This window comes from Urocitellus parryii, unplaced genomic scaffold (assembly GCF_045843805.1).
Source record: "Urocitellus parryii isolate mUroPar1 unplaced genomic scaffold, mUroPar1.hap1 Scaffold_232, whole genome shotgun sequence".
Classification (NCBI taxonomy): Eukaryota; Metazoa; Chordata; class Mammalia; order Rodentia; family Sciuridae; genus Urocitellus; species Urocitellus parryii.
In genome coordinates, this window is record NW_027552383.1 from 131,499 (window position 1) to 153,949 (window position 22,451).

General features: G+C 37.1%; 1 pseudogene; it reads right to left on the reverse strand.

The window, feature by feature from the left end:
- Positions 1 to 1,319: 1,319 nt before the first annotated feature.
- LOC144251818 (E3 SUMO-protein ligase ZBED1-like) lies at positions 1,320 to 8,057 on the reverse strand (annotated as a pseudogene).
- Between the last annotated feature and the right edge of the window lie 14,394 nt (positions 8,058 to 22,451).

Consider the following 22,451-nt stretch of genomic DNA (forward strand, 5'->3'; position numbering starts at 1 on the left):
CAAGTAGGTTTAAAAAAAAGAGGGGAAAAAATAGGAGCATTTTATTCTCCCCAAGAAAAATAAAAATTGTTCACTTCTGTTCATGCATCACAAATAAAACACAGAACTGCAATATGCATGAACTACCTAGATTTGTAGGGACTTTAAAAGTGGATTTTTTTTGCTAGGGAATGTTTGTAATGACAGCAGCTTGAGAGGCTGAGGCAAGAGGTTCAGGAGTTCAAAGCCAGCCTCAGCAACAGCAAGGCATGAAGCAACTCAGGGAGACCCTGTCTCTAACTAAAATGCAATATAGGGCTGGGGATGGGGCTCAGTGCACAAACCCCTCTAGGTTCAATCTGTGGTTCAAAAAAAGGACTTTGTTGTATTATATGCATGTGTCAGGATAGCCTCAGGAATTTCGTGTACCAACAAGAAAAGAGAAAGCAAAGATAAATTTGGCAGAATTGTAGGAGACACATTGCAATGTGATAGGTGCAACCTGAAAGCCAGAGAGCAACACCCCCCCCTTTTTTCAATCTTTTCCATTTACTTTTCCAAGTGTCTGGAACTGAAACTCATTTTCCCATACTTTCCACCCCCCTCTCCGAGATAAAACCCATCCCTTTTCAGGCAGAGTATGGTGGCTAAATATTTTTACCAGGGTACCCAAGGGGAGACCTTTGCTTCACCTGAAATAGGAAAAAAACCCAGGGATTTGATGGACAGGTGATGTGCTGCTTGGCAGGAATCTGTCTTCCACTCAGACCTGATTGGAATTTTCCAGATTGTTTCAGAACCCTCTCTGGAGACACCTATAGTCAGTCCTTGGAAAGGAAGAGGGGGAAAGGAAGGGGAAGGAGTTTCATCTGAAAGCCTGTGTCCCCCAGCCTCTCCCCGTGCCACCTTGGTTTTTATTTTTATTTATTTATTTTTGGTACTGGGGATTGAACCCAGGGATATTTAACCACTGAATCATATCCCCAGCCATTTTTATATTTCAGTTTTAGATATAGGTTTTATTAAGTTTCCTAGGGCCTCGCTAGTTGCAGAGGCTGGCCTCCAACTTGTGATCCTCCTGCCTTAGCCTCCCAAACTGCTGGAATTGTAGGCATGGACCACCATGTCCAGTTCTTGGGGAAAATTAAGTATCAGTCATTGATAGTCTTTTAAGGAAGCTATGGCCTTTGGTTTGTGGAAGATAGCAGAGGACAGGGCAGGCCCAAGACTCTGCACCCCTGGGAACCCCCAGCCTTCTATCCTTCCTTTTCAGCTTTAACTGGTCTTTGGGGTTCCAGACAAAACCCACTATTTACAGCAAAGCATCAGCAAACACGTCTCTATACGAAGCCCCAGTCCCTGAGCCCAAAGAAGCCGCCGCTGAGTGCATACCTGAGAGGAAAAATGTGCTCCTGATTGAGCACTGGCCCTACTCTTCTTCTTCGGGCTCTGGGGCTCTGTCTCGGCGGTGATCCTGGAGTTCTTGTACAGAAAGACCTGCTGGTCCACATGCACTGAGGCTTGCCCGTTCCTCTTGGTACTGACCATGCAGGCTGAGGAGCCGAAGAGGCGCTCAGGGAAGATGCAGGTGGCAGCCACGCACCAGTACTTTGGAGCACCTTGGGTAGCACTGGGAAGAGCACCTGGGTGTCGGACCACCACTTGAGTGGGTTCCCTTGGAGGCTGAGGATCTTCTGCGACTTGAAGTTGCTCAGCTCCTCCAGCAGCTGCTAGTGCAACTCCTCCTGTTCTTCGGCGCCGCCTATCCGGCAGAAGGTCTTGGCCAGCATGCTATTGATGACACTTCTGGGATTCTTGGCCACAGGCCCCTTGGACACTGAGTAGAGCTTGTCCTCTGCAGGTGGCAGCAGTGGGAAGCTGCTGTCCTTGACCTCCAGGAGGCCTTGGGCTTCCTCCACCACTCGGTTTTTCCAATGCTGCCTTTCAAAGGCGGACAGGAGGGGGAATCTCTTGTAGTACGGGTCCAGGAAGGTGGCCACCTTGAGGAACAAACATGTCTATCTCAGTCGTCTCCTGGGAGGTCTTGGAGAGCTCTTTGGCAATTATCTCCTTGGCCATGCTCATCTCCTTGCATTTGATCTCTTTGATGTTGAGTTTCATGTTCAGAAGCAGCGGCTTCACCATGCTGATGGTTGGGTGCTTGGATGCTGAGAGCATCTTGGCCACCTGCTTGAAAGTCTGCAGCAGGTCCACCACACTGCCAATGGTGGCTCACTTGGTGGCCTCCAGCATGAGATGGTGGTTGTTGCTGTCCTCCACCAGGATTCCTGCCATGGCTAACTGCTGCTCCTTGAGCGGCTGCAGATGGCCAGGGTGCTGCCCCACCAGGCCACCTGGTTGCTGACCAGCATGCTGTGCTCTGAACCATGCTGCTTCTTGTGGTGCATGTACATGGCCACCAAGGACTGCTGGAAGTTCGCCACCAGCCTGAGACAGCACGCCAGCAGGAAGCCCAGCTTTGGCAGCTGGAAGGCCTACTGGATGCCCACTTTGAATATCCGCCACCCAGACACTGCATCTGCACGGGGATATCCAGCAATGAGCAAGCCTTGGCAATGTCCTTCCCGCAGTCCTTGGTGGTCCTGAAGACCTTGGTGCTGTTGCCCCACTCAATGAACATCTCCTAGAGCACGTGTGTGATGGTCTCTGCCGCATTCTCCTTGACACCTGGAAGGTCTTTAGGCACCTGGAGGCCACCGACAGGCAGTTAGAGAATGCAAGGCCCAGGATGTGCATGGCCAGCATCATATAGGCGTGTTTCTGGTTGTTGCTGCGCCACAGATCGGTGGAGATGCCACACCATGTGGTGTCCATCAGCTCCTGAGCACAGCCTCCCGCATGGCACTGTAGCGCTCTGGCAGAGCCTTGCTGCAGAAGAACTTCCTACTGGGCAGCTCGTAACTGGGCTCTGTGGTCCTGAGCAGCATGCAGAATATGGGCTCGTCCACAACGGAAACGATGCACAGCCTCTCACAGATGAGCGACAGAACTGTGCCCATCAGCTCCTGCTGCCTTGTGCCCTAGAAGCCATGGCCAGGTTTCAGGCCAGTGCTTTCTGTGCAGGTGACAGCAGCTGCTGCTGCTGTGACGATGAGGATGACTCAGGATTGAGTTTGGAGAAGGCTGTGACAAAAGCCTCCAGCATCTGCTCCGTGTAGCTCTTGATGAACTCACAGAACTCCTCGGGGTGATTCTTCTCCAGGTGGTAAGACAGGTTGGATGTGTTCTCAGAATAGGCGATCTGGGACAAGCAAATGTGACAGTAGATCTTCTTCCACTACAAGATGCATCCTTTGACATTGGTGTTGAAGCTGAAATACTTTCACATCTTGCTCTTTGCACAAGGGTGCGCTACCAGCTTCATATCCGCCTGCGAGCTGTCCACCACTTTTTCTCCATGGCTTCAGTGGCTGGGCCTGCTCATTCTCCGGGATTTGTTGGCTCTGTGAAGACCCTGGGCAGCGGTGCAGCAGCTTTGCCACCAGCACCACCCGCTCTGTACCAAGAGACTAGTTATTAAAAGGCAGTTGGTGCTTGATTCCTGTCAGTATGAATGCCCTGATTGCACTGATGGAATTTACATATGCCTCCCTCAGTTTTAACAAACACATTTACATCAGCTAGCAAACACATCAGCAGGCATGTCTTTAAAAGTCCTACAAAAATGAAGAAATAAAATTTCCCCAAATTCAAAGAGATTTTGCTCCCTCTGTATTTCAGAGAATATTTTATCCTCAAGGTCCAAAACCTGAACCTCCTTTTTCATGGTTCACCTTTGCTTCCAGATTAATCACAGTTGAGATATGCCTCACTGAAAAGTAGAACAATTTACCAAAGGCAATTATCACTTTTACTTTTTAATCCAGAACAGCTCCATCCAGAAGAGATTTTTTGCATTGGCAGGAATATTCTATAATTCATTGCTATCATCACTGAACAGACACACTCAGTGTGTATACTGAGCACTTGAAATATTTATAGTGCAACAACAACTAAAATTTTAATTTTTAATCTATTTGAATTTTTATAATTTAAGTTAATTAGCCACATGTAGCTAGGGACTACTAATAGCTCCACTTGGCTACACAAACCTAGCGTGTCATTAGGACTATGAGAGTTGGTATAGAGTCCTATGCAATATATTAGCAAATAACCTGAACTGGAAGAGATTACCCAGAGCCCCTCATTCTGCTTGTTTGTTTGTTTGCTTCAGTTTTTTTACACAAATAAAAAATGTTATTATAAATCAGAACGATCATTATTATTGCTATTATAGATAGTTATGAGGAACAATGATTCACTTCTGAGGAAAAACATTTTTCTCTGAGTCTTGCGTATTGTTGAGATGGAAAAGTGTGTGATAGAAAGACAAGAGTAGAATTTCAGAGCCTCTGTCAGTTCCTTTATATTGCTGATGGGTAATATCTAGATTAGAAATCCCTTCCATTATGTAGAATTATTAATACTGTGTGGATATACAAAAGCAGATCCAGAGTTTAGAAGTGGGTGAAGAATCATTTGTGTTTGAATTTCTGGGTAATAAAAAATAGTCCAAAAATTTATGAAACAAAAATGGGGCGGGGAAAAGAGCAATGTGAAGCGTGGATTGAAAGGGGTGGGAAAAAAGGAGGAAGCTGGGAAAGTCAAGGCCACTTCGCAACAGAAGTGTTTGATTTCCAGTTTGAGTTGATTGCATTTCTGCAAGATAAAACCATCTTTCCTTGTTGTTATTGTTGTTGTTGTTGTCGTTGCCCTTTAATCTTTAGCAGCCTCTACTGCTCAATGCAGAGGGCTTTGTGTGGATTCTGTGTTAGGCACATTAGAGTAAATGGGCTTTTTTTGATAATTTGCTAAGGGCTAAGAGAATAAAGCCTGGATGGAGGGAGGTGGAGCAACAGTGAAAACAGTCAAAATGATTATGAGAACACAACCTCCAGATAAATCCTGAGTGGGGAAATGCTCAACATCTGGAAGAGCCAAGTAGCCCTCTGACATCTAAATTGCAAGAGGGCATATAAAATGCTGAACATTCTGCATTAGCTTGATAGAATTCTGAGCACTGAGGTCTGCAATGAGTGCCTGGTTAAGAGGTTCATGTCAAGCAACACATGAATCATTTCAACTAGGATTTTTAAAGCTTTCAGTTATTGTTTTCGTCATTAGCAATTCAGATCACATCTATACTGGTCTCCCAAGGGCCTTTCAGTAGCCTATCTTATACTTTGGGCAGAAAGAAAAATAACTCTTACTGCAGCAATATAGTGCAACTTGATAGAACTAGATACACAAACGAGGATAAAAGCTCAGAGCCTGAGGTATCTAGTGGGGGTTGAGAGGAAATGTCACACACTCATGCACACACACGCAGAGAATTGTTGAAAATTTCCAAGAGTAAATTTTGCAAGACCAATGCTCTAATTCTTGAGCTATGGAGCCAACTCCAATAGTAAATTTTCATAGTAGTCTTTCCTGGGAAAGAGAGAACACAATTTTAGTCTTCAGGGTTCTTAGGTCCTGAAATACTCTCATTCCCACACCTTAAGTACCTCCTGTATTTTAATCTAAATATATGAGTACCTCTCTGCTGTCCTGCACTTTCCACCCTGATCCTCTCTGGGAGATTCAGTTTTCAATACTTCATTTATTTATTTATTTATTTATTTATTTATTTTTAAGCAAGTGAATTTCAACATACAGGTTTCAACATATAAAGTCATCAGTGCCCAGAAAATGTGGTATTTTCCAGCACTCCTCACAGCATGTACTTCAAACCTGTCTTTCAGGACGTTTGGCTGAGGCCATGTGTTAGTTTTGAAGACCGAATTTCAATATGTTGGTGACTGTATTCATGCACATCACTCCTGCCTTTTCACAGCTCCTTTTACAGCAAAGAATATTCATCTTGGAATTTAGAAAGAAGCAAAAGTCTTTTGTTTTATTTTTACACCAGTTCTGCTTAGGCTGGGCTCCTTTTTTTCTGTCATCTGCCATCTCCTGGGCTGAGTTGGGCAGGCAAGTGGACTAAGCTGCTCACTGGTCTTGTTGACAAATCCAGAAGTATCTGTGAATCCATTCCAAGGGGCTTATTAGATTTTCTGATGGAGAAGCAGATAAACCAACAAAATTATATATTATCATGTACACAATGAACTCAAACTTCTAAGAATATGTAGTTTAAAATATAATTTTGTTTTCCAGCACTTTCATGAAAAAACATGCTTTCCTAGAACTTTTTTTTGGGGGGGGGTGGAAATGTTCACTGGGGATTGAACTCAGATGCACTCCACCACTGAGCCACATCCCCAGCCCTGTTTTATTTAGAGACAGGGTCTTACTGAGTTGCTTAGAGCCTCACTTTTGCTGAAGCTGGCTTTTAACTCATAATCCTCCTTCTTTAGCCTCCCAAGCTGGTGAGATTAAAGACATGCACCACCATGTCAAGCCTAGAACTTTTAATATTTTGCTTGGATGATCTTGATCAGCTTCTAAATTAAAAGGGAAATTTTGTGATATACAATGATCTCTTATAAAGATATATTAATTAATTTCAACATAAACCACTCAAATTAAACATATTATAAAGTAATATATATACATACATATATATATGAATAAGATGGAGTATTACAAAAAAAACTCTAATTGAATCATAAATACTTCAAAGTGAAAGCAGGGCTGGGCTGAATTTGGACACAGACCAACTCTGGCTGATGATCTGTGTTTTTAGAGCCTATAAGATAAAATTATTTTTTACATTTTTATTGAATTGATGGAGGAGGTAGAGAAGGGGGAATTCTGTTTCCCTTAAAGCCTAAAATATTTAATAGATAGTTTCTACAGAAAAAGTTTGCTGACTACTGATATAAAGGATAATGTGAATGAAGCAGCAAATATCTACTAAAGCAAATATTGATGTGATATTTAAAATTTTTCTTTATGTCATCTCCTCACATACGAAAAGTTATCAAATTTATCAACATAACTTCTAATAACTCTGTTCTCAGTTCACATATTTCTAACTTTGATAACATCATATTATCCAAACCCATCACCTCTCACCTGAACTTCTGTATCATCTTCTCTATTTCACATTATTCTTCTTTCTTCAATGAATTCCTAACTTCTTGTTGGAAGCTGTTTTAAAATACAAGATTTCATGTAATTCCCTTGGTTAAATTACTTTAGTAGCTTTTAACTCACCTTAAGATAAATATTTTTGAAAGTTCTTCATGATATCATAACTTCAAATCTCTAGAATCCAAAATTATAACCACCATTGCTTATCTTTTCTGTATTTTCTGACCCCACCAGCCAAAGCCATATTCTAATCCAGAATTGGAGTCTTTTGAGTCTGAGTTTTCATTTGTCTGTAATATTCTCCCATCCTCATCTTTTCTCTTACCTAGTTCTTACTTATCTTTCAGATGCTCCATTAAATACCAGTTTCATAAGGAATCCTACTTCAACCCCATAAAATAAATCACATATTTATAACATATACTCCCATAACATTGTGTCTATTTCCATCTTAGGATTTACTATGATTGTATTCTATTAATTATGAAAAACATATTTTTGGTTTCTTTACATTTTACAGAGGTAGGGCCCATGACTGCTGTCTATCAATCACACAGTGTGGAGCACTTCTTAGGTACTTAACTCTCAGTTGAATAAACAAATAAATAAGGAATAAAGAAGCAAGTCAATGAATAAGACAATAAATATAGAAAACACATCCAATTATGTAAACCAACTCAACTTACAGTGTTGTGTTTTAGAAATATAATTATATGGGCATCTCAAAACTCTTGAAAACTTAAATTTTATTACTCATATATAGACATCCACCTTTGTAAAGAATTAAACTTTCTGAGTCAGCTGGAACTTTGTTCCCGTTTTGACTCTTCACCTTTCATTTTAACATCTCTTGCTGACAAGTATTTACTCACAGTGTGTTCACATATGTGTGCACACATATGCACCATGCCTCCTGTCATCAAGATTGCAGGGGTTCCTGAGAACTCTGCATTATCTTTCTTCACATTGTCATTGACCATCTACGTTTCTTCCTGTCACTGAAATCTTGGGTCAGAGTTTTCTCTGCTACTTTCTATTTTTGTTGCTATTGTCAATCTCTTGTCTATATTCTCTTCACAGTAGTAAGGTTTATGTACAGAATAAAGGCATCTAACTGTCTGCACTGTAGGAATTCCTAGTCTCCTGGTTAAAATTCCTACAACAATATAAAAAAGCTGTGGGTAGGCCTAACAATCTTGGTAGCAGGGATTAGTTACAAAAAGAAGCAAGGGATGGTTGGAAGAAAAGTTTGAATGCATTGATAATGGAAATTTTACACTGTATTTGGATGTTCATATTAGCACAGGTTCACTTCTTTAAAAGACCTTATAACTGGAGAAACCAATCAAACTGTTCCCTGTGTAAAAAATTTGATGAATATTCTATTGTGCTGTATATTTGAAAATTGCAGAGAGAGTAGAATTTAAGTGTTCTTATCATATTTTATGATTTAGATATTAAGTATCTCATTATCTCACTAAAGTTCATGTGTGAGAGAATGCAAGAACATTCAGAGAGAAATGATTGGGTTATGAGAGCCTTAAATCAACTGGTAAATTAATCCCTTGATGGGATCACCAGAGTGGTAACTGAAGGCAGGTAAAGTGTGGCTAGAGGAAGTGGTACTGGGGGTCATGCCTTTAGGGAATATATTTTGCACCTAATGAGTACAGTCTCTCTCTGCTTCCTGATCATGTGAGATACTTCCCTCTGCCACCATTCTCTAAGATACCATTTCACTCCAGTAAGAGTGGCAGCCATTATGAAGAAAACAAGAAGTGCTGGAGAGATGCAGGGAAAAAGGTACACTCATACACTGCTGGTGGGACTGCAAATTGGTGTAGCCAATTTGGAAAGCAGTATGGAGATTACTTGTAAAACTGGGAATGGAACCACCATTTGACCCAGCTATTCCTCTTCTCAGACTAAAACCTAAAAATAGCATATTACAGGGACACAGCCACATCAATGTTTATAGCAGCACAATTCACAATTGATTAACTCTGGTGCAACCTAGATGTCTTTCAGTGAATGAATGGATAAAAAAAAATATGGCATTTATTCACAATGGAATATTACTCAGCAATAAAAAAGAATAAGTTAATGGAATTTGCAGGGAAATGGATGGCATTAGAGAAGATTATGCTAAGTGAAGTTAGCCAATCCACAAAAATTAAATGCCAAATGCCTTCTCTGATATAAGGGGGGTGACTCAAAATGGGTTGGAAGGGAGAGCAAGGGAGAAAGATTACCTTTAGATATGGAATAGGGGTGTGAGGGAAAAGGAGGGAGAAGGGGGATAGCATGGATGATGAAAGGAGATCCCCATCATTATACAAAATACATGTATGAAGATGTGAATTTGGTGTCAACATGCCTTATATATAATATATAATCAAATGATAAATTATTATATAATGGTGTTTTAAGAATTGTAATGCAGGGCTGAGGATATGGCTCAAGCAGTAATGTGCTTGCCTGGCATGTGTGGGGCACTGGGTTCGATGCTCAGCACCACATAAAATAAAATAAAGATGTTGTGTCCACCAAAAACTGAAAAATAAATATTAAAAACATTCTCTCTCTCTCTCTCTCTCTCTCTCTAAAAAAAAAAAAGAATCATTATGCAAATAAATAAATAAATTTTAAAAAATAAAAATTAAAATATATGTATATTTTAATAAAAAGAGATTTCAGCACCTAGCCAACCCACAAAACTTCTCCCCCAGCTTAAATGAATTACAAAAGAAATCCCTATCTGGAGCTCTCAAGCTGGTTTAATTTGCTCCTGTTAATTCTTTAGATTTTATTTCTCTTTCAACATACAATCTCTGTTTCATTTTGTGAAGTCCAGTGTGTTCCCTGTCTAAATTTTTCCATTCACTTGACAGTCAAAAGAACTGATTTCTTCAAGGATTAAGTCAGGAAGCAGTTTTTAACTACAACAAATTGAAACATTTGCACAAGGAAGTGTTGCTTTTATAAGTGATGGGAAATGGATGACATTTGATGACAAGCAACTTTTGGCTTCCTAATCTGTTCAACAATAGGCCATATCATTAAGGGCAATTTCTATGAGCAGCATTTGGGTCCCATTTTTTCATCCTTAGACATAGTTGTTTACTGTTCAGCACAGTTTATGCATTTTAATCAGGCTTTCTCAGTTTCCCTTAATAAATCACTACAAAGGGAATGTATCAAAACAAGAAATATTATGCAGTACTGGTTACCCTTACACATTATTTGCTGCCCTAGAGTTTCACTAAGTACTGGAATTCAAAAATAATAATAATAATAATAATAATAACAAAACAAAATAAAGTTATTATATCCATCTACAGCTAAAATATGTTTTAAAAATTTTTGTAGTTATAGATGGACATAATGCATTCATTTTATTTATTTATCTTTATGTTGTGCTGAGTATTGATCTCAGACCCTCATGTGGGCTAGGCAAGTGTTCTACCACTGAGCTACGACCCCAGCCCCAAGTTATAAGTTCATTTTTAATTCTCATGTCACTTATGATCTTAATCATCCTCATTGTGCCCAGTTGGGTGTCCACCTTTCTTTTCCTTCCAGATATCTTATTGGCAGGTCATAGTCACACAAAAGGAATATGAAACCCAGACTTTGGGTATTATTCATGCCGGTTATACTCCTGTCTAAAACTCTAAAGAGTTCCCTTCATATCCCAGTGTGGATCTGTGGTTCTACAACCTCCGATTGAACTCAGAGGCTATTATAAAACTATTTACTAGAAAGTAATTCTCTTTCCCTATAAGAAATATTAAATTATGATTAACTATAGAAGGGGCTACATTGCCAAGTGGTAATTAAATGTTAGGCTCAGTACACCATAATATCAATAAATCTAAAAGTAATTTCTTCAGGTTTACTTCCCCAAAGTTTGTCATTGCTGTTATTGTTGTTTGTTTGTTTGTTTATTTTACTTTCATTTCTGTAGCTCTTAATCACAGAATGATTTACAAAACTATTCTGAGATGTGGTCTTTGACTAGACAGCTCTGAAATGAAACACAAGGGGTAACCAAGGTGAAAGTCAAGTCCAATAAGACTAAAAGTGAAAACAATGACTTTCATGTATATGGTCCCTAGGCATTGCTCTGTTTCTTAGATGTTAACCTCATTTAGTCCTCACAAGTCTTGAAGTTAGCTATAATTATTCTAGAAATCTTGTAGTCCCAAATTGTTTACCTAACTCATCCAGGGTCAGTAGGCTAGAATGTAATACCTTGATTCCAGCAAGGGTGAGTGGTCTCAAAGATGTTTACCTAATCAGAAAAGAGCATATTTATACAGATTATTTCTTATTTTGTATCTATTATTTTCTTGAGAGAATTTAGGCCATGCTATCATATCAAAGAAGGGCAAGGAACTCAACAATTTAAAATAAAATTTTATTTTTCACTTTTATTCCTATTGAGGGTTGATTGAGAGTTCTGCTTGACAATGTGCCAATTCTAGGTACCAGGCAAAATATCAAAATTGCAGGTCATTGGGGATGTGTATATCTCAAAGTCCTTTAAGTGTTAATAATGATTTTGAGCACTTTTTCATTAGTTATTTGGATATTCACTATGTGGGATGCCCCTATCCACCTTTAATTCAGAGACCTTACTAAAGTCATATTTTAATATTTTTAGATATTATACTAAATGTATTTCTTATGACTTCTATGTGTAATAATTTATTTTCTCAGTGTAAAATATTTATTTTTATTTATTTGTTTTTTTTAAATATTTATTTCTTAGTTTTAGGTGAACACAATATTTTATTTTATATTTTTGTGGTGCTGAGGATTTAACCCAGTGCCTCGTGCATGCTAGGTGGTCATTACCACTGAACCACAATCCCAGCCCTTTATTTACTTGTTTTTACAAGGGATTGAACTCAGGGTTGCTTAACCATTGAGATACATCTCCAGCCCTTTTTATTTTTCACTTTGAGACAGGGTTTTGCAAAGTTGCTTATTGCCTTGCTAAATTGCTGAGGCTGGCCTCAAACTTGCAATTCTCCTGCCTCAACCTCCTGAGCAACCTGGATTACAGGTGTGCACCACCATACCCAGCTCATTGTAAAAGTTTTTGTGTAAATTAAGCCTCTCTTCATTTCATAAACACATACCTCATTGAAATTCCTCTCATCTATCATAACAGCCTAAATCTTATGAAATGCCAGCAGGTACATAGGGAAACAGAGTAGGAATAAAAATTGTCATAAATTCAAGAAACTTATTTTCTAAATTTGAGTTACTTTTCATTTATAATACATATTCACAATTACCAAAATATATCTAGATAGTACCATGTTTTCTTGATTCTTAATACAGTGGTATTGTTCAGATATTTCTTTGAATAATCTACAAATTACATAAAAATAAAAATTAATAAATATTGCATTGGAAATCTAGGGAGCTGAAAGAACAAAGTGCTAAGACAAAAGTGATCATGGCATCACTGGGTATCTCTTTCTTATGGAGAAGGAAACTACAGTTTGCTGAATATTTGACAGAACAGCTTATATTGCTTGGATTAACCTGCTAACAAAAATTATAAGAGCTGAAGAAGATCCAAGCCAAAGAAATGATAAAGGCAACACTGGAGAACCATTAGAACTGGCAAAAATTCGAAGGAATGCATTCTTTAAAGAGTAAGATTAAGATCCACATTTTTACAACTTTGCACTGAGGACACTTGATAGTTATACCATGCTAGGAGTAAATGCAATCCAAACAAAATAGGTTCTCTGCACAGAGGAGATATAAATAGGAGTTCAACAGAGAGCAGCTGCAAAGAATCAAAAGCCACATAGGAAAGAACAAAGAATCTGTATACGAATTTGTTGCTAGTCAGGGATGTCATCTGATATATTCAAATCTAAGATGCAAGAAGATTGGTAGAAGGCATAGCCTAGAAGACTAAATATGTAAGCATAGATTTTTGCATCTGCCTAGTGCTGGGAAGCAGATGGCTGTTCAAGATCCACAAATTTGGGGTGACTTAAAAAACTCAGACTTTTAGTTATGACATCAGAAGGACAAAGAATAAAATGATCAAATAGTATCTCTGCCTGTCAGAATAAAAACAACCACAACCTTTTCTTTTTGTTTTTTCAGAAATATAGCAGCACTTAGTTTCCTCAATTAAATTTTTTAAAAAATTTATCCTGATTTGTTCACAGTGATGACAGAATGCAATTCATTTCATATTTCACATATAGAACACAATTTTTCAAGACAGTCGTTGTACACAATGTATTTTACACCATTCATATCTTAATAGTTTCACACCATTCATGTCTTAATAGTTTCACACATACATATCTTAAGAGTTTCTCCAAAATTGTCTACACAATGTGGAAATTGATAAAAAAAAATGCAAAGCCTGTTATATAACAGAAACAATTGAATGAGAACCAAGAAAAATAACAGACTATAAAAAGAGACCTTTGTGTGACTCACTTATTGGAGCTTTCAGATAGGAACTTTAAAATAACTATGATTAATATGTTCAATAAAACAGAAGATAAAAATTTTGATCAGAGGCCTGGAATTCAGAAAAAGAGTAAAACTGTTCTATAAATGAAACATAAAATAATTGAAATTAAATTTTCAGTTGATGGGGTTAATAGCAGTATTGAAACCATGGGAAAGGATTTGTGTCTTGTTGTTCTTTTTTTTCCCCTGAATTACAATTTTAGCTTTCATTTAAGGAAGAATATAACATTTTCACCCTAAACACAAATACAACAGTAGTAAAATTTGTACATAATAGGTGGTCAATAAATATCAAGTGAGGGAATATGTTAATATACTCCATAAAATCCCCCAATTTTATCAACATAAGTACTTCAACAACTCATATCTTACACATGGTATCTGTGTAACAAATTACTATACAAAATCCAGTATTTAAAAATATAACAACAATCTTTTTGTGCAAAATACATGATAGACTGAAATTTGAGTAAAGAAAAATGTTCTTTCATGCTGTGCTGCAAACCTCTTACTTGGGATACTTCTTTGAAAAAGGAATAGAATCTAATAACACAATTTGTAAGAAACTGAATTCTTCAGAGTTAGACATAGTAACAGTATCATAACGGGGCTGTCAGAAAAACCCATACTAAGGCAAGGTGATCGATTTTCTCTCAATAAATAAATGCAATTATTCCCTGCAAAAGCCTTCCATGGACAAGGTGTAGCTACAGCTCATAATATTCAATAAGTACTTAATGAGCACAGACTGTGTAATAGACCAAGAACCAGCAAACTTTTTCTGTAAAGAGCCAAATAGTAAATATTTAGGCTTTTCAGACCATATGGTCTCAATGGTAACTACTCAAGTCAGCTGTTGTACCCCAAAACCGCCACAGTCAATATATAAACAAATGAGCATGGCTAGGTTCCAATAAAACTGTCTTTATGCACACAGAAACCTGAATTTCCTGTAATTTTCACATGACACAAAGCATTCTATATTTTTATTTTTTTAAGGTGGACAAAATACTTTTATTTTATTTATTTATTTATTTATTTATTTATTTATTTATTTATTTTTATGTGGTACTGAGAATCAAACCCAGTGCCTCGTACATACCAGGCAGGCACTCCGACACTGAGCCACACCCGCAGCTTCAGTGTTCTTTTGATTTTGTTTTTCATTGAAAAATGTAAAAACCAGTCTTAACTTGCAGGCCATATCAAAATAGATAATGGGCTGAATGTGGCCCATGGTTTGCCAACCCCTGAACTGAGAATGTAGTTCAGTGGCAGAGCACTTGCCTAGCATACATGAGGCCTTGGGTTAAATCCCCAGCACAGAAATTTTTCACTTACTGCATCCACAACCTGCTTTAGCCTTCTAAAACTCAAGACACAAATTTCTTATTCTTCATTTAACATAATCTTGAATATTAAATATTTAAAGTCAAATATCTTCTACAGCTCTGAGGGGCTCGCTGCACCTCTGGGTCAAGCCCCAGGCCCTGAGGTCTCTAGTGAGAACGGAGCAGCGAGTCTGTGCCACTTGCGATTCTGGGAGCCCCTCGCTGCCCTCCAAAGCCCTGCTGAGGGTCTGCGCCCAGGAATGGCGCGGAGCTGCACAGCCCGGCGGCTGGCGAGCGCAGCCCGCGGCGGTCCTGCAGTCAGCCACAGAGCAGGGCAGGCTCTAGCCCCTTCAGAGCCACGGGCGCCTTGCTCAGCCTCGAGGAGCACAGCCAGAAGTTGAGCGCCAGGGGGTTGGGAACTGGGGTGGGGCCGCCCGCCAGGGAGGCACGGGGTGGGGGGCGGAGGCCGCGGGAGGGCAGCGCCTGAGGCCCCAGGCCCTGTGCTCCCTGCGCTTTCAGTTTGCTCTGCCTGGCAAGCGGCTTGCACACGGCGACTGAGCCAGCGGCGGCTGAAGCAGTGTGCTTAGCAACCCGCGTGGGGACAGATTCTCTAGCGCCTCAGCAGGGCTGGGGGCAGCGCACCCTTGCAGGCCGCCCGCAGCCCCGCCAGCTACTGGCCGGGTGGGGGAGGATTTGTGATTTGGAAGACAAATCTGAAGAAAATTTCCATACTGACGCACAGAAAGAAGAAAGGATGCAACATGCAGACACACACACACACACAAAAAAAAAAAAAAAAAAAATTAAAATGAATGTGGGAGGTTGAAAAAAAATTCTAATCAGAGTTTCAGATTAAAAGGAGAAAAAAATCGATGAACCAGAAGAATTATTAAAAAGAACTTGTGGAGAATTTTCTAAATATGTTGATACATCAACATGGGTTCATGATAGCGGAAGCAAAATAATCAAATACAAACTCACTTTTAGTCACATTCTATTTAAACTGCAGAAAATTTAAAAAAATATATATGAAAAAAATATAAAATCCGTCCCAGTAAATAAAAAAAATCACCATTAGGGGAACAGCAATAAGAATATTGCTGACTTGACTAAGAGACTATGGAAGATAAGACAATAGTAGTGATATATTTAAAGTAATGAAAAAGAAAAACTCAACCTAGAATTTTATATCTTGCCAAAATATCCTTAAAAAATGAATGTAAACATTTTAGACCAACAAAATAAAAGCAAAACAAAAAAGCCAAACCTTAGAGAATGCTGCAGAAAAGAAAAAAGAGCAGTCCAAAAGACCAATCTAAATAAATATTAATTATAGTACAGTGCATAAGTTAAAATGTATGTAAAGATAAACTGTGTTAAGATTATTGCAAAGAACGACTAAAATAGATTTGAACTATTATACATTTCTTGCATTATAAGGGAAGTATCTAATCACTTAAAATCAAAATTAAATATCTAAAACATTTAAAAATGTGTTTTAACAGGATCTGTGATTATAACATTGATCAGCTATAAAGAAGTTTAAACTTTTGCAAACACACAGAGACAGAATTATGTTTCATGAAGTGGCAAAAATTTTTTTTTTCATTTTATACATTTTGTTAAAAAAATTATGAGGCAGACACCCAAGGAGATATTTCACAAAACAAATTAGTATCTCAAATTAAGCCACCAAAGGATTGCTGGGAATGTACAAGATGCCCTTAACAATGGCAAAGATCAATTGATTCACAATTGAACAATTTCGAGTTTTTGAAGTTTCAGATAAATGTGCATGATATAAAACATTGTACAATTAACATTTTGTAAGAAAAAAACCACCTTAATACTTTAAAAAATGAATTGACATAATGTGACTTAAAATGATCTTTTAAAATAAATAAAATTAAATAAAATATTCTTTTATGGTATGCCACACAAGTTTTATCTTTTTAAGAAATCATTTTTACCAGTGGTTTATAAATTATATTAATCTCTATTTTTAAAAATTACCTTTGGTTTTGTTGACTGTATCTGTTATTGATGTATTTTTAATTTCCATTGATTATTCTCTTATCTCTATCAATCTTTCTTTGGCTTTGATCTATGCTGTTCTTTTGACTTCCTGAGAAAGAATAAATTACTGATTTTCAACCTTTTGATTTACCCAGTATATGTGTTATGGAACAAATCTCCCTTTAAAGACTACTTTGGCTATGTCTCACAAGTTTTGATGTAATGTTTTTTATTTGGTTAAAACTGTGTTATAATTTATTTTGTGCTTCACTCTTTGACCCATTGGTCTTTGATGTGTATAACAGTTAACAGTCAAAGATATGGGATTCCCCATTTATCTTCCAGTGTTGATTTCTAGCTTAATTCCAGTGTGGTCAGTGTGAAAGAAATCTTTATATGATTGAGTATGTGGATATACATTGAGAGTGAATTTTTGGCCCAGAATATATTTTTATTTTGGAGGAAATAGTATATTATTCAATGGCTGGGTGAAGATATCTCTGAAAATCAGTTAGTTTCAGTCATTTAATATTGTCACAAAATATATCAACACTGTGCAACAGAATTATAATATAAGCTACATGTGAAATTTTAAAGTATCAGTGGCAATATTTAAAAAGATAAGACTGAAAAATGAATTGATTTAATAATATATTTTATTTGAAACAATTTACATAAAATGTTATCATTACTGCACTTATTCAACATTATATATAAACTATTCTGAATTATTTTCATAGTCTTCAAAGTCCAGAATGAATTTTATACTTTTAGTATACTTCAATATAATACTAAATTTTCATCTAAGTTATTTTATCTAAATTGATTTCATAAAATGTCACTTGAAAAAAGTATATTTGCATACCTAAGATGCTCAAAATATACCCATTCTATCATCAATGGACTGGAGGTTAGTTTCCATATCAAGATTATAAATATCGTTGTTAATGTCTAGGTGGATGTAATGACCTTTTTCCATGGGCAGACATTTGGTTTTGGGTTAGTCATATGTTGAGCTTTAGTATATGACCAGCTTTTTCAAAGATGATTGAAAATTTAGGCTCCCCAAAACAGCATGCAACAGTTACATTTTCTCTACATTCTTACCAACACTAGCATTTTCTCTTTTGTTTGAGTGGTACTTTGTATTTTTAATTTGGATTTTCCTGATAAGTAATCACATTTGTCACTTTTTCATATGCTTTTTTCCCATTTGCATATATTTTGTGAGGTGTCTTTTCAAGTTCTCTCATTTTTTTAAAATTATGTTTTCTTTCTTTTTAATGGATATATTAGAGGACTTAATGTTTTGGATGTGCAAGTTTTGTTGTTTGTATTGCAAATACTTCTTTCCAGTCTGTGACTTGCCTTTTCAATTTCAAAGGGTATATTTTGATTATGAAAAGTTTTTAAATTTTAATAAAGTATCATCTTTCAATCATTAATTCTGTTGAATTAGGTTAAATGATTTAAAGCAATCTGAACTGGTACTATTCTTTGTGTAAAAGCTTATTTTTAAATTTAATTGTTTATCAAATGTGTTTAACACATTAAAAAGTGTACATATTTATCGAGTACCATGTGGTGAATAGTTAAATGTATATGTTGTGTAAATACAGATTAAATTTATTTAACATTTATAAAGTGCTTCAGATTTTTCTTTCTTATTTTGTAAGTTTTGTTGTGCTTTTCAAGGGGTGTTTCCATGTTTCCAAAGTTCTAGGCTGGTTCATAATCTTCATCTGTTTCCTATACTCAGAGAACTAGTGGCTTAAAGACTCAGAGCATGAGTGAAAACATTTGTGTCAGAACAACTTCCTAGCTGGACTTTTGTGGCTTCATCATTCAATCTCCTTAAAACTCAGTTTCTTAAAGTATAAAATTGCCTTTCATTTCATAGATTTATTGAGAAGTAGCACAACTTATACTCTGCACAGTGCCCGAAATGTGCCCAATGCCCAGTGAATATTAACTATTGCCACCTAACATGACAGTATGTACTTGGAGGAAAGGGGGATGAAGGTGAGGATATTCAGTAAGTGAAGCCAAGATTTCAGTTCAGGGGCCTCACATGTTGGCTTAGGGGTACCTTTCATGGATTTCACACATGGCACAGACCATGACCCTCTGTTAAAAATAAGGTCACAATCAGAGCTTAACTCTAATAAAGACTAGAATTTCTCAGTTGAAAATGCTCATTAGCAAAGCCTTCTTGGGGCTAACTTTGTAATTTCTTTTAAAACCACTTTATTGGGGAAGGGGGATACTATTAGGGATCAAACCCTAAAACTTCTGCATGCTAGGCAAGCAGTGTACCACTGAGCTACATCTCCAGCCTTTTTAATTTCATTTTGAGACAAGGTCCCACTAGTTTTATGTTATACTATGTAACATGTGTCCCAGAGCAGTACTTACTAGCTGTGTACCAGAAAAAATGTAATTACTGGCTGTGTACCATAGAAGACAAGTAACTTAGTTTATTTTTGCCTTAATTTCCCCATTTGTATAACATGGATTATAAGAGAACTGACTTCATAAGGTTGAGGGGAAATCCTTAGCATAGATTAAGGCTCACTAAATCTACCTGTCCCCAACATCATGGTTGTTCGTGTTGTCATTTGCATCTTGTGGTAGTAATGTCTCACCTTGCAATTGCTCTCCTCTGTGCCCCAATAGTCTGATCCTCAAGGTTGTGTTACCTGAGCTCCCCTGTCCTGTATTCATTTGGGTTTGGGCAAAGAAACTGAGGAACAGAGGGCAAAAGGAGAAAAATCAGGGCATTTTTTCCTCTTTGTCCTCTCTGGCGCTTCACTTTGGGTATGATTCATTCAGTTCATGATGTCAGCCTCTTCCTACTGCTCTGGCTCTTTCTGGTCCTCTTCAACAGAATAGTGGTAATGTTTCCACTGTGCTGGTGTCTGGGGAATCTTACCACTTGTTACTTTCTTGAATGTTGCCCATGTTACAATAAGTGATTTCTTAAATCAATTCTCATTGATTAAACTCTTCTAAATGGAACTGACCTCTTACAGAGAGTTTTATGAAAATAAAGGTACCTCTGCAGCAGCTGAATCCATGGAAAATGGGCACAATTCATCAGTTTCCATCTTCATACTGTATTCAATTACATGCCTTCTAACCTGAGTCTGTCGGCTTTGATCCAGTTTGTGTGTGTATCACTTCCTTGAAGATGGGTCTCCCAGTGCTCCTAGTCCAATGGGTAGAGAGGCAGGATGGCCAACCATCCAGTGCTCTGTGCAAAATAGGAAAAGCATACACTCTGGACTGTCCAATTAGGAAAATGCATCATCTTTGGAGGATAAACGAGAAAAAGGCACCTGCTGGAGTGAACAAATTAGAGAAACATACTCTTCATAGTCTAGCCTAGCCAGAGCCCTGGCTTGGAAAATGGGAAGTGGGCATTTCAGTCCTCAATAGGGCCCCTTGGGTCAGCTGCTGCCTTTGAAATTTCATGTTCAGGAATCAAAAGGCAATATTTTGCTGCAAATAGTGGTCCTATTTCCCATATTGAAGAAAATAAAATGGAAACCTTATGGATTTTTAAATTACAATTTTACTTTTTTCTCCCCAATTCTACTTGATATTTTGGTTCATGCTACTGCTAATTTGATAAATATTATATAAAGTCTGTCACAAAAGTATGTTAAGTAACTTTAAATCCAACATAATATCTTGCTCTGCATTGCGCACCATGACTTCCCGTCATCCACAACCTGGATGTATTTTAAAATACTGGCATAATTGAATAATGCCAGACTCAATTTACTAATGGAGTTTTAAAAGATACATCCAAACACTTGAGAATACCTATATACATCATTGCTTATTTTAAATGGTAAAAAACAGCACAAATATGCTAATTTGTTTCACAGTTTTACAAATATTATGTATTGATTAAAGAAAATGGTTATATTAAGGTTAAAATATATTTTTTAGTGAATTTTTCTTCCAGATTTTTACACACAATACATTTGTTAAATATAATAAAAATATTATTATGGGTATGCCCAAATAGTTATTTAAGCATTTCTATTTTCACATTTATTTAGAATGTTAAAACTAAGCTAATACTCAGTAGCTGTTATGCTGAGACATACATATGTGTACATTCTTTTACTTATTTAATCCAGACAAGAAATAAAGTAAAAGCATATTATTTTCTGGATACCAATAATGTATTAACCCAAATCAATGTTTTAATTACAACATTTTAAATATTTTTCCATCTTCATAGACAGCAATTTAATTATGTACACTTAAATCTAAAGTATTATATATGTTCATGAGGATGTCTATTGACATGAAACAGGAATTCTTTTCTCATAATGGTTAAAGTTTAAATTTAGCTGGAAATTAAAGAGTCAGGACATGAGTAATCACATATGTTTATATTAAGGTGTTATATTGAGCAAATTAAATCACCATAATTTTTGAACTCTGGAAACATATAATACAAAAACGTGTGCTATTTATTCTTTGGTATAAACTCTTTTTGAGTTGGCTTTTTTTGCATTTTTTGTAACCTGTTAGAATATATGACACAGTTTTTAGACTGAAACTTTCACATTAATTTTGATAAATTTCTTTATAAATGCCATTTTAGGACATAAAATTTCAATTTACAAGTCAAGAAATTATATAAGAGTTGAATTTAGTTTTACAAACCTCTCTTTTGAGGAAATATAATAAGTAAAACTAAATCATTTTTAGTCAATTAAAAATGCATTGTGCCACAGATTCATCTTAATTTTCTCCAAAAAGTAGCTTTCTGGAAGCCCAGGCTGGAGTGCTATAGGAATGGTTAAATGTGAGGTAAAATGTGTCTACTGGATGGATGTTCTCATTAGCATTCCAGATTTTTAGGTATCAAGGAAACTATCACCAACTCAAAGCAAATTCTTTATCAGCAATGTGTCAGGCACCTGTAATTGCTTAATTGCAGCAGAGGAAACACTGCATGTATATCTGGAATTAGTTGGGAAAAATGAATCCACTTTATGTTTTCTGGTGTGAGTGTTTTAACATTGGAATTAGGTATTTATACCTGCTAGAAAAGTTTGGAAGTCAAAGTCATGGGAACTATCATCTGTTATCTCAGAATGAAGCCCTAAAAAAGTGATGCTGTCACAAAGTTGGTTGGGGAGCAGCTAGGATTCTTAGGAATTTCAGGCTACAACAACAAAATGAAGGCTATCAAGGAATACAGTGTAAATCCCATGAATGACCTGAAGCCATCCTCAGAGAATGGTAGCCTCTTCTCTTCTGCCATCCAAGTCCTATTTGAGGGCATTTTAGAGCTAATCTTCAACCACACAGATAAATATTGTGGGGATTTTTTTTTTTTTGCTGTTTCAGGTGAGTATAGAACAGAGTGTTGGTGGTGTTGAGCTGAGAAAGTTCATCATACAGAGGAATGTTCCTCTTCTATTTAAGTGCACATTCAATAATGTTGTGCTTACAACACAGATATACAAATTTTACAAAACA